Below are 14,895 nucleotides of genomic sequence, written 5' to 3'. Positions count from 1 at the left end.
TCCTCTCGCATGAGACACGTTAGGATTGATTGCTTTAGTTAAAAACATTCGGGTGCATCCCAGTGTTCACACCACCTTTTCTTCTGTCGCGTGAGACGTGTTGGGATTGTTTGCTTCGGTTAAAAACATTCGGGTGCGTCCCGGTGTTCACACCACCTTTCCTTCTCTCATATGAGACGTATTAGGATTGTTTGCTTCGGTTAAAAACATCTGGGTGCGTCCTGGTGTTCACACCACCCCCCCGCTTCAGTTAAAAACATTCGGGTGCGTCCCTGTGTTCACACCATCTTTTCTCCTCTTGCGTAAGATGCATTAGGATTGTTTGCTACGGTTAAAAACATTCGGGTGCGTCCCGGTGTTCACACCACCTCTTCTCCTCTTGCGTGAGACGCATTAGGATTGTTTGCTTTGCTTAAAAACATTCGAGTGTGTCTCGGTATTCACACCACCTCTTCTCCTCTCGCATCAAACGCGTTAGGATTGATTGCTTCAGTTAAAAACATTCGGGTGTCTCCCGATGTTCACACCACCCCCCCCCCCGCTTCGGTTAAAAACATTCAAGTGCGTCCCGGTGTTCACACCACCTTTCCTCCTCTCGCGTGAGACGCGTTGGGATTGTTTGCTGCGGTTAAAAAACATTCGAGTGCATCTTGGTGTTTACACCACCTCTTCTCCTCTCACGTGAGACGCGTTAGGATTGTTTGCTGTGGTTAAAAACATTCGAGTGAGTCCCGGTGTTCATACCACCTCTTCTCCTCTCGCGTGAGATGCATTAGGATTGTTTGCTTCGGTTAAAAATATTCGGGTGCGTCCCGGTGTTCACACCACCCCCCCTGCGCTTTGGTTAAGAACCCCCGCCAATTTAAAATAAGTTCTACAAACCTGTCTTAGTTTTCACTTTTAATTTATAAGTTTATTTATTTGATAACTTTTGGCACTTTTAATTTCTTTTCTTTTTTTCTTTTTTTTTTCCACATTAAATATTTTAATTAACTCTCAAATTTTAGTTATGAGAATTGAAGAGACATACATTTTACGTGATAATTTATTAAAATAATAAATATTATTTACATTTAAGTTTAAAATATAAAAAGTCTCATAATAAAATTTTGCTTTAGGCCTCGTGTAAGCTTAAGTCAGTTTTGTTCAGGTGAATGAGAATTCAAACACGCATTTGAGTTTCGTGAAAATGACTTTTGGTGGGTTTCTTATGCATTTGTGAAATTGTGCTTGTCCCACATAGGAAAGGTAAGAGGTTTTATTTGAGCATATAAACCTTGAAGTTAGGACTTTGAATTAGGCCTTAGGGCACTAAAGTTTTGTAAGGAGGGGAATTATGGACAAAGTGGGTTTGATCCAAATTCACAATGCGCACAACAACCACTGATTGGCCGGGCTGGTGTAGACATCCCATTTTTGACTGCCCATAAGACTCAGACGCTTGGTTCAATGCACTCAATGATAAAAATTGAATTATGAATTCGCAGCGATTTGGAATCAATCAGACTTCCGAACTAACCTCACATCTTCAATATTTACCTTGTTTGAACCCATGAGTTTCATTTTTGGACCTTTTCCTACCCTAAACTGAGTTTGAACCAAAAAAACAGGGGAGGCCATCAAGGCCCGACAGTGCATCAGTGATGGCCGATCGGCGTTCGATGGCGATAAACACTGTTCTAGGGGGGAGGCCACCAGCTGTCCATTTTTGAAGATATTTATCACCTTTTGAGCTCGAATTCTATAAAACCGAAGCTTTGGGATTGTTTTGAGGGTTGAACAAAATTCTAGAAGTGATATGTACAACTTGAGAGCTCTTGACTCCTCCTTGTTTCATTGTAAGGCATCTTTGAGCTAACCTAGCTTGCTTATACCACCTATATACACCATATACAACCTTGTCTTACCACCCTAAAGCCTTGGTTGATCTTAGAGAAATAAAATTCAAGCTTGAGAATGCATTGAAACCAAGTTTGAAGCATCCATAACAAGCTTACATCTTGAAAGGTATAAGCTTGTTTACACTTCTCTTGCCTTCATTTCTATCATTTACTTCATAATTCTTGCTGTTTTGGATTGTTTTGAGCTTGTCTAAAGTGATTGGATTTGAGTTTGAAGAGTTACCAAAAAGGTAGAGAGAATTTGTGCTTTCTATACCTTTACATAGAACTCAAACCTTCTCTTTTTCACTCTTTTCCTTTGGTATTTACACTGATTTTTAGAGGATTTTGAAAAGGCTAAAAACCATGTTTTGAAGCTTCAAAAATGGAGGGTTAGCCACCCCTCCTTATCCTTGTTACTAGCCTTAAATCTCATCTTTATTGTCTAGTTTTTCAACCCCTTTTCATGCACGTTTTACCTATGATTTTCATGTATTAAGGGCTGTTTGAGGTTGTCTAAGTCTTTTCAATTGGTTCGTGCCTTGTTTAATACACTTGTGGTCTCATTAAATTGGCATACTTGTTATTTGTTATGTTTTCTTTGTTCATTTTCCATGTTTGGAGTCTAAGTTTACTAATCAATCAACCGTTCATATCTTTCATTCATGAGAATGGTTTCAACCAATTGAGGTTGTTCAATGTATGAAAAGGAGACCTACACTTAATGGCATAATCTCTTCGGATATTCATCATCAACGGTGTAGTCTCCTTCTCATGTCTGAGAAGAACCTCTTGTTTGACATTATTTCTTGTTTAGAGGACTTTAACATCACATTTGGACAAATGGACTAATGAATGGCAATGACTAAAACAATTGGCTTAAAACTTGGGTTAACACACTTAAAGGAAATGGCTTAATAGCTTGAACTTGGCCGGACGTAATGCCAAGTTTCTTGTGTCAAGGGTCATCAAACATCAATTCATGGTGTTTTCGATGTCCTTGAAGCGTCTCAACTTCCTTTTTTGAGTTCATTCTATGACAAAAGGGAAGGGTGGTCATTTGCATTACATTCATTGATTTTTGTCCCAAAATGATATCCGAGATCATCAAGCGATCATATCACTCATTGATGGTTTTAGAATCAATCCCAACCTTCTCTTAAGGCTTTTCCATGACAGAGAATGAGGGAGGGACAAATAGAGCTTGAAAATGCTCTATCTGTACTGTTTTCACCTTAGAGCACAGAAACGGAGATTTGCACCAAATCAATAAACGACCGGCCCTCTAAAGGCCAGGCCGGCCATCATTGATGCACAGCCGGCCCTTGGTGTGTGACTAGCAGTGCAATTTTACAGAAACAAAGGCAGTGGCTGAAGGTGAAAGAGAGGCGGCCTGGGCAGACAGAGTAGCTTTCAAGTGACGCGCATGCAACCTTTATCCATCTTCCATGGTGCCCTTATCAAATGCGTTTGATCATTTATGTTTTAATATTTAATTAGCCTAATAAGTTGTAGCTAATTATTCAGCGTTGTAATATTTAATTAGCTTAGATAGTTAGTTAGTTAATTACTCATTTCAAGTGTTGTAATAATTAGTTAATTAGTTTAGCTATTTATTCAAGTTTTGTAATAATTAGCTTAATTAGCTTAGCTTAGCTTGGTTAACTAGTTTATTCATTCAGACTCTCCTTTGTGAGAGTGTAATATAATAATGTGTATGTCTTCCAACCCCATGTATTTCTCCTTTTTACTTAACCTCTTTCGATGGTTAGTTTAGGAGCATCATGTTTTAATTAGCGTACCTTATGCTTGCATCCATTTCATCTTATATTGCATGCACCGAGGCTCGGCGCATCATTCTAACTGCATTGTTGTTTCAATACTTTTTTGAATACGTACTTAGACCATATGTCTTGAATCAATTCATATGTCATATTAGTAGTCGAGCCTATTAATTGCGTTCTTTGTATCTGTTGCATTAGACATTTTGCATAGATAGGAGTCATGCATTTTTTTTCTAACTCATATCTTCTTAGCTTGGAGTACTAGGTGAGTTTTTAGTGCTTTAGCATACTTGCATGAGTGCAAATGTTGCCATGTCTACTATGCTTGCCATGAGGCTAATTGCTTAAGTGATGAACTGTTTGAATGTTTGTGGATGAAGGCTTGTTGTTTGAATTGGAACGATTTAACAAATGTACATTTTAAGCCCACTTTGTTAAGTGGCAAATTAGTTTTAAGCCCACTATGTTTGGTGGCAAATTCGCAAACTTTAAGCCTACTTGAGGTGGCAAATTCAAACCCTTTTTGCAAAACAAACATGAAATTGAGTTGTTCCAATTCTTGCAATTTCAGTCTATACTTGCTTGTGCGCATCACATAGTAAAGCTAGCCTAATAACCGGAACAAGAACACATAATGTTGATAAAATCATATCATGATTAGTAGAGGCCGATCTTGGATCGGGCAAGTGGGAGTGCTCAATCCATGACCTTCCCCTCTTATACCTAAGTTCCCGAACCGAGGCAACTTTGGTGATGACGGACACGTGGCTTTTCGCATGAGCCATGGGTTTCCTAAATTTCTCCAAAAATGAAATATTTAGGTGGCGAGTCTATATCTGGCAAAGCAGTCCAATTTTGGCATTTTTTTATTCAAAATCTGTTTTTCAAAAGATTAGCCGGATTTGGACACTTTAGTGTTTATCAATTTCACATTGCACTTGTAAGATTAGATTCAGAACCGTGGGAGTCCGAACTATAGGGCTTTCTTTCGAACTTCCACAAGGTGGCACGAAAGAGCCGAGCTACAGCTGGGGTGGGGATAGTGGGTCAGGTCGGTCCGTACTATATTTTTTTGGACAAAATTCATTTGAATTTTTTCAAAAATTCTTACACAAAATTTCGAATTTTAGATTCATTTTTGTTTTTGCGTTAAAATTCAAAATTCAAATTTTCAAATTTAAATTCTTACAGTCACCTCCCTTCTAACTGGTTACCTATTTCGATCACAACTTTCTGGCCATTTCTGAACATCCATGAAGGCTACCTGAAAGGGCACCATTGTGGCTATAAAATAGCCTTCAGAATTTCCTCAATTTTTCATTCAATTCACATCAGATTTCTCTCACTTTCATTTTTTCCTTTTCTTGTTTTCGCTCTCCTCTGTTCTGCATATTTTATGCAAGTTAGATATTAGAAAGAGTCTATAAGAAAGAGAGATTTACAATAGTGGTTTGGTTTTCCAAGCTTGGAATGGTAGTGCTGCATTTTCAAGTATTAGTTGTTGCATTTGGGAAAGTAGACGCGGGTAAATCTTGAAGTATCGGAGTGAGGGCGAAATATACTTTAAGGAGATTGTGTCCAACACAAATCTCAACTTAAAGATAATTGTTTTCTACGCACTATAAGCATTAAATTTATAATTCAATTTATTTAATTATTTTGTAAATTATTTTATTGTGTTATTTATTTTATTTATACATTTAAATTATACACACATTACATAAAGAACTGTTGGGTTCTAACATTTATTTATTAAACTAGGGATCACAAAATTTCCCGAGCTGATTGTATTTGTTCTAATTCAATTTTAATATAAATTGTTTGAGAGAGCATAGATTGGGTAAGGTAAAGTATAGTGCTAGGTAGGTCAAAACTGTCAAGTTTATAATAAAGTACGGAATTGTATCACTAAAATAATTGAGTTTAAAGTAAAAATTCAAGCATGAAACCCGAAAAATCTGATCTGCTATCATCTTACTTGGGAAAATGATTCAAATTTATGTAATAGTTTTCTCATTTTAAATTCTTTCAAAATAATAAAATCATGAGAATCAAGAAGATCTAATTTCCATGTCTCAAAGACTTTTGACATCCCAACTAACTCTTACAGCAACAAGGCATCACTTTTTTCTTTTTTGGACTAGCTTGTCTCATAGGGTGGATTGGTGCACCCAGTCTGGTTGATCCATTTCAGGTCTCACTAATAATCTAATATGTTTATCTTATGAGTTTTGGTGTGTGGATTATTTGTAAACCAAAACATAATGATCCCATTATCTGGGGCAAAGCCATAATTTTCTCATGAGGGCGCCAAATTAATACTATGAAAGTTGATTTCTAAAAAAATGAAAGTAAATAACACATATCCACAATAAACTCATTGAACTAAGGTTGACAATCAATTCTTATTTTATGTGTCCTAAACACAAGACAATATAATTCACATGAATAAATATATCCATTGGTTTTTATTTATAAAAAAAAATACGATAATAAATGAGATTAGCATTTAATAATGATAATACAACTTGTCTAAGAATATGTAATTTGAACAACTCAAGAAAGTATAGAGATAGAGAAAGTGATAGTGTAAAAAGAAAATAGTGAGAGTACAAGAGAATAAGTGAATTTGTTGGGTACAAAAGGTGGATACATATAGGGAGTTTTTATTTGCACAACACAACTTCTCATCATACATACCATTAAAAATATTTAATTACAATTTTATCCCTTGAGCAAATTACTATTAAGGACAAAATATACACACCTTTTTGTCCAGCCATATCCATGGCCATCCTTTGCTACCCCCACTACCAACTCAATTAATGTAAACCTGAGGCCCACCACCATGACCATCTTTCTCTAACCACTATCGCAACCACCCCTCATTTATTGCCAATACAACCACCATTCTTGCAGTTCCCTTGTTGGAAAATCTTCAATGTATTCAAAGAAAGAATTAAAGAAAGGAGAGAGACTGTTTGATTACAAAAATCAAAACAATATATAAAAAATAAATAAAATAACATATTCTTATTTTGTTACAAAAACAAAATCGGAATCTGATAAAAAAAATAAATACTTACCTTATTAGTTTCTCAAACAAATTTTTGATCAAGTCCAGTGTTTAATACTATGTCCTTAAGACAGATTCGTCCTCTCCTCGGTACTTTCAGATTGTGGACGTCTATTTCCCAGGATAAAATGATCAACAACGAATAGTAGCAACACTACAAACTATTCACACAATGAACACACTTTGTGTTTACACTCTTTTTCACAGGAAAAATAATGTAGCAAAATGCAGAGAGCAATAGCAGAATTGAGAACGAAAATTGAGTGAAAATCCAAATGAGGGACTTGTCTATTTATAGGTGCAATGGTGGCTTTTTAGATTTGAATGCAACAAGTAGGAAACCTATTTGAACAGGTATAGTACCTATTTGGTTTGAATTAAATAGATATAGAACCTATTGGAATTTAAATTAAACAGGTGGGTTTGAACTGAATAGATTTGAATCTGTTTAGACAGATATGGAACCTGCACAAAAAGTTTAAAGAGGTGCAAGCCAAAATTTGAATTTTTCCAATCCGAAATTTGAAAACAAAACCGGACAGATTTTATTTTCCAAACAAAAAATAAATAAATAAATGTTTTTGGGCCAAAAAGAATTAATATTAGGCCGTACAAGCCCAACACAACCTCACACCATGTACCCGCGCCCAAGCCAAGCCTAACCCAGCCCGAACGGGCGGCGGCGCGCGCGTATGTGTTTATTTTGGATCCAATGGGTCTAGCACACTTTGCCCATAACCTCACCCTTCCACAAAACTTGGGTACCCTTTGGGGTCCTCCCCAAGTTCCAAACCCAAGCCTTATAAACCCACACAAAGTTTGCCCACCAAACTAATGTGAGGCAAACCTTAACTGAAACCTTTATGGAAATTCTACAAAACACACCATTTTCATAGAGCTCATTTTAGCATCAATTTCCCATTCACTCGATAATGGTTTTGAGTAACCAAATATACTACGTGAATCACAACGCGGCATAGAACGCGTTACCACTTAGACCCGCCAACTTTGGAGCATGGGCCCCACCTAAAAATTAGACCAAAGTTTAGGAAAAATCTATTTTTTCCAAAACCATTTTCCAAACCATTTCTTACAATCCCCCACATGAATGGAATTTGATGACAAAGGAAACGCAACAATATGCAGAATTTGTCGAAAGAGTATAAATCGAAAATATCTTGTATCAAGATAGGTAGCTTTCGGCTTTGAACCTTCCCTAGTGATAACCTATCAAACTTACTAGCTAACCAATGGACGCGATGCCTTGAATTGTTCAGCCGTTTGTGTAAGCCAAGACAATAGATTTCACACAACATATCTTCTAACACATCGTGGTTCTCACGGTTGTGTTCATTTTGGCTTTGAATGCTCCTGGTTGTTCATGAGGGCTTCTAGAGAATTTAGCCTCTTCATTCTCATAGAATCGGCCCCAGTTCGACACTCATATAGGTGATTCTTATTGTGGATATCTCTTATGCTCGGCTTAATTTTTTATGCCTAAATCAAGATATAAGTAATCATTAAAAACAAAATTTATCCTTAAACCCCTGCATACAACACATGTTACAGTTATCACTCTCATCATAGGAATGGGTAGGAAATTTTAATCTCTCGGTGATTTCTAGCGAGCCACACACAACTTAGTTGTCTCTTTGAACTTAGTTCTTGGGATCTCCAGTCATCTAAGTAGGGTTACCATTATGATGACTCTTATGTAATAAGCTTTAATCCCATGTCCTTTGATCAATTATACACTTGCTCTTTAGCTAAACTTTTTGTTAATGGATCCGCAATATTTTCTTTAGATTTTATATAATCTATTGAGATTATTCCACTTAAGAGCAATTGCCTTACGGTATTATGTCGACAACGAATATGTCGTGACTTACCATTATACATATGATTTTGTGTCCTGCCTGTTGCAGATTGACTATCATAATGAATATAAATAGCTGGCACAGGTTTTGGCCACATTGGAATGTCTTCTAAGAAGTGACGAAGCCATTCTGTTTCTTCTCTTGCTTTATCTAAAGTGATGAACTTAGATTCCATTATGAATTGTGCGATGCATGTTTGTTTCGTGGATTTCCAAGAAATAGCAGCGCCTCCCAGAGTAAAGACATATCCACTAGTGGATTTTAAATCTTTAGTATCAGATATCCAATTGACATCACAATAACCTTCTAGTACTATAAGATATCGAGTAAAGTTCAAACCATGATCATGGGTAAATCTTAGATATCTAAGAACCTGAATGATCGCTTTCCAATGGTTTTCTCCGGGGTTACTAGTGTACCTACTCAATTTACTGACTGCATAAGCTATATCAGGACGAGTGCAATTCATTAGGTACATTAGGCTTCCAATGATTTGGAAGTATTTTAACTAAGACACCGTATCACCTTTATTTTTCGATAAATAAAGACTGATGTTCACAGATGTTCTTGTTATATTCACATCATCCTTGATATATTTACCAAGAATTTTCTCAATATAATGATATTGAGATAATGCATACCCATTAGGTGTTTTAGTAATTTTCATTCCTAATATTACATCTGCAACTCCCATATCTTTCATATCAAATCTTTTGTTTAGCATTTGCTAGTTGATTTGATCATGTTTTGACTGCTTCCAATGATAAGCATGTCATCCACATAAAGACGAACGATGGCATAAACTTTGTCATTGTTTTTAATATGGACGCACGGGTCACATTCGTTTATCTTAAACCCATTAGTGAGCATAGCATGATCAAATTTCTCATGTCATTGCTTAGGAGTTTGTTTTAATCCATAAAGAGATTTTACAAGCCGACAAACTTTCTTTTCTTGCCCTGGTAGTACAACTCCTTCGGGTTGCTCCATATAGATCTCTTCATTTAGATCACCGTTTAAGAAAGCTGTCTTAACATCCATTTAATGTATTTCTAAATTATACAACACTGCTATAGCAATAAGCATGCGGATGGATGTTATTCTTGTCACAGGGGAATATGTATCAAAATAGTCCAGACCTTCCTTTTGTCTGTAACATTTTACCACAAGTCTTGCTTTATATTTGTCTATTGAACCATCTACTTTCATTTTTCTCTTGAATATCCATTTATATCCAAGAGGTTTAGAATCGGGTGGAAGATCCACTAATTTCCAAGTATGATTTTGCATAATGGATTCAATTTCATTATTAATAGCCTCCTTCCACAAAGGTGCATCAGGACCTGTCATTGCTTCCTTAAAGCTTTAATGTTCATTTTCTAACAAGTATGTCAGAAAATCTGGACAAAATGATTTTGATATTCTCGCTCTCTTGCTTCGTCTTGGTTCATCATCAGTTAAGTTCTGTTGGTCGAGACTCGTACTAGCCTCTTGCGTTTGATTGCCATTAGTCTCTTGACTTTGTGTACAATCATAAGTTCTTTTCTGTGAACTTAATTCTTGTCCTTTCTTGTAAAGAAAAACATGTTCAAAGAAAACAACATTCCTTAACTTTGTGAGAGTGTTCATATATATATATCAGGTATTTCTGATTTATAAGTCAGAAACCGATATGCACTACTATTATGCGCATAACCAATAAACACATAATCCACTGTTTTTGGTCCTATCTTAGTCTTTTTTGGAACAGGAACTTCTACCTTTGCCAAACACTCCCACACTTTTGAGTATTTGTAGGAAGGTGGTCGACCTTTCCACAATTCATAAGGAGTACTATTTGTTTTCTTGTGGGGTATTCTGTTAAGAATATAATTAGCAGACAATATTGCTTCCCCCCACAAGTTCTGCCGTAAGTTTGAACTTAGTAACATGGCATTCATCATTTCTTTAAAGGTTCTATTCTTTCTTTCAGCAATTCCATTTTGCTGTGGAGAATAGGGTGCTGTAATTTAGTGAATACTGTCATATTGTGCACAAAATTCATTTAAAGGTGCATCATATTCACCACCCCTATCACTTCTAACAATTTTAATTGGTTTACCAAGTTGATTTTCAACTTCAGTTTTGTAGAGTTTAAACATTTCTAAGACTTCATCTTTACTTCTAAGTAAATATACATAACAATATCTTGTGCAATCATCGATAAATATTATGAAATACTTTTTGCCTCCTCTAGTTTAAACAAATTTAAGATCGCATACATCAGTATGAATTAATTCTAGAGGTTCGATTTTTCTTTCAACTGATTTAAATGGAGCCTTAGTTTTGCTTCTACACATATCTCACACTTGTGATTATGATCAATTTCAAACTTTGGTATATAATCTAAACCAATTAGTCTATGCAAAGCATCAAAATTCACATGTCCTAATCTACTATGCCATAAATTTGACTAAAAAATATAGGCAAAAGTTGTGTTATTCTTATTCATAGTAGATTTTGGTACAATCATCATTACATTTAACTTAAAGAAACCATCGCTCATGTAACCATTATCCACATACATACTACTCTTTGTTAATACAAATTTATCAGATTCAAATACAAGTCAAAAACCATTTTTACTTAACAAAGAACCAGAAACTAAATTCTTTCGGATGTATGGTACATACAGCACATTGTTGATGGTAAGTTCCTTCCCCAATGTCATCTTTAAGATTACTTTCCCTTGTCCAGCCACAACAGAAGTAGACAAATTTTCCATGAATAGTTGTTCACCATTTGCAGCCTTATTATAAGTAGTGAACATCTTTTTGTCCTCCCAAATGTGACAAGTTGTCCTAGTGTCAACCCACTATTCCTTGGGATTTCCAACTAAATTAGCCTCTGACTCCACAGCAGAGAGATTGATGTCATTTACCCCATCAGAAATGTAATCAACTTCTGTCACATTGGCTTGATTGGTGGTCTTTTTACTTGTACTTCCGCGATCCTTCTTAGGGCGACGTCAATCAGAAGCACGATGTCCGGTCTTGTCATAGTTATAGCATTTATCTCTGAACTTTTTATTTCCATAGTTGTTGTCTTGTTTAGGACCATCTCCAGCAAACTTCCTCTTCTTGTTATGTGGTTTGGGCACTTATTCAACCACATTAGCCTTGGACTCAATGAGATTTTTACCATTCCTCTTTTCAACCATACGGTTATCTTCCTCAATTCTTAGTCTTATAATAAGTTCATCCATGGTCATCTCTTTACGTTTATGTTTTAAATAATTTTTTTTGAAATCTTTCCAAGTCGATGGTAATTTTTCCACTAACGCAGCGACTTGGAAAGACTCGCTAAGAGACATACCTTCAGTATGAATATCATGCAAAATTAATTGAAAACTTTGAACTTGAGAAATTACCATTTGGGAGTCTACCATAACAAAGTCCAAAAATTTACCAACAACAAATTTCTTTGTGCCGGCATCCTCTATCTTGTTTTTTTTTCTCCAAAGAATCCCACAATTCTTTTGCTATTTTTAGAGGACTGTAAACATTATACAGCATGTTGTCTAGGCCATTGAGGATGTAGTTTCTGCACAAAAAATCAGAATGTTTCTAGGCGTCTATAGCGGCAATAACTTGCCGATCACTTTCATCCTCTTTAAGTACTAGAGCCTTTTCAAGGGGAAACTGGGCAAGATTAAGAGTTGTAAGATAAAACAGCATTTTTTGCCACCATCCCTTAAACTTGGTGCCATTAAATTTTTTCTATTTTTCTCCATGATTTATTGGAAGTTGAACATGGTTCTGGATAGAGACCGAAGTCGTTGTAACAATCAAAATTGGAGTACCACTTTCAGTTGCAATAGCCATAATATCCAATTACAAAAATCAGAAAAACCAAAACCAAAACACAAATTAATTTTCCAGTTACTAAAACTAGAAAATAAATTATAACATAAAATAATTTTATTTTTCTTAGTTATAAAAACCAGAAAAATAAAACACAACATAATAATTTTCTTGTTACAAAAACTAGAAAATTATTTTATTGGATTCAAATAAAACAATTTTATAAAACGAATTTTTATTAATACAATGAAGACACACACACAAAATATATATATATATATATATATATTGTCTTAAGATTGTTGGAAAATTTTCAATGTATTCAAAAAAAGAATTAAAAAAATGAGAGAGGCTATTTGATTACAAAAATCAAAACAGTATATAAAAAAAAATAAAACAATATATTCTTATTTTGTTACAAAAACAAAATCAAAATCTGATAAAAAAATAAATGCTTACCTTATTAGTTTCTCGAACAATTTTTGATCAAGTCCAGTGTTTAACACTCTGCCCTTAAGACAGATTCGTCCTCTCCTCGGTGCTTTCAGATTGTGGACGTCTATCTCCTAGGATAAAATGATCAACAACGAATAGTAGCAGCACTACAAATTATTCGCACAACGAACATACTTTGTGTTTACACTCTTTCTCACAGGAAAAATAATGCAGCAAAATGCAGAGAGTAATAGCAGAATTGAGGATGAAAATTGAGTGAAAATCCAAATGAGGGACTTGTCTATTTATAGGTGCAATGGTGGCTTTTTAGATTTGAATTCAACAGGTATTTGAATAGGTATAGTACCTGTTTGGTTTGAATTAAACAGATATAGAACCTGTTTGAATTTAAATTAAATAGTTAGGTTTGAATTGAACAGATTTGAATCTGTTCAAACAGATATGGAACCTGTAAAAAAGTTTGAAGAGGTGCAAGCCAAAATCTGAATTTTTCATATCCGAAATTTGAAAACAAAACTGGAAAGATTTTATTTTCCAAACAAAAAAATAATAATAATAAATATTTTTGGCCCAAAAAGAATTAGTATTGGATCAGACAAGCCCAACTCAACCACGCACCTGCGCCCAAGCCAAGCCCAATCCAGCTCGCCCGATCGGCGGCGTGTTTATTTTGGGTCCAATGGGTCTAGCCCACTTTACCCATAACCTCACCCTTCCACAAAACTTGGGTACCCCTTGGAGCCCTCCCCAAGTTGCAAACCCAAGCCTTATAAACCCACACAAAGTTTTCCTACCAAACCAATGTGGGACAAATCTTAATTCAAACCATTATGAAAATTCTACCAAACACACCATTTTCATGGAGCCCATTTTGGCATCAATTTCTCATTTACTCGATAATAGTTTTAAGCAACCAAATATACTACGTGAATCACAACGTGGCATAGAACGCGTTACTACTTAGACCTGCCAACTTTGGTGCATGGGTTCCACCTAAAAATTATACTAAAGTTTAGGAAAAGTTTGTTTTTTTTTTCCAAAACCATTTTCCAAACCATTTCTTGCAATCCCTACCTCTACTGCCTTTCACCGTCCACATCTATGACTACCATCATCACAACCCCTACATCTGTTATGCAGTAATCCCACACCCGTCACTCTCTATGACCCAATCTCATAAAGAAAGAGATCGGTTGATCTAAGTGTTTGAGATTTCTAGATCTAGGGTTATGACATGAATGATGAAGAAAAAGGTAGTAGAAGAGAAAAAAGAGTTGGAGGTGGCAATGGAGGGGATTACAAGGGTATGAATGGAGTGGAAGAGGCAAAGCATAGGGTGTTGGAATGGTAGTTGGGAAGGGACGACACCTGCAACAATAGTAGATGGCTGATATTAGGGTTAAGGTTATGATTAGATTTTGAAGATTAGAGTATTATGGGGATAAAATTGTGTAAATTGAGCAACATTCAAAAAATCAAAATGTGTTATGGTTTGAAATAAATGATGATATGTGCTAAGAGAACTTATGGCAAGTAAATTGAAGTTTCCATACATATTGTATCTTTGACATTTATTGTACAAAAACTTGTTATTTTATTTAATCAAAATGGTGCGAAAGTTACAAATCGTGTTATGAAATATGAAGGTGGTGAGTTGGGTTGCAAATGAGTTGAGCTGAGCTAAGCGAAGCTGAACTTTAAAATATTTAAATTTATTTACTGAAAATTAGCCGAGCTTGAACTCGAGCCAAACTCAAATGATTGAGCTCAAACTCGACTCATTAAATATTGGAGAAACTCGAGCAGCTAACTCGATTACATAAAGGAGTAGAGTTTGAGCTTGAAAAAAAAAAAAAACTTAAATTAATTTACTTACTAAGATAAAAAAAAAATATAAAAAAATTACGAGCTTGACTAGCTCAAATTGTTCATGAATAACTCGAGTTTGGCTCGTTTAAAAATCATTTGAGATCGGTTCAT

Source organism: Camellia sinensis, chromosome 6 (assembly GCF_055761805.1).
Source record: "Camellia sinensis isolate YWXY chromosome 6, ASM5576180v1, whole genome shotgun sequence".
Lineage (NCBI taxonomy): Eukaryota > Viridiplantae > Streptophyta > Magnoliopsida > Ericales > Theaceae > Camellia > Camellia sinensis.
Note: the sequence above shows the minus strand (reverse complement) of the source record.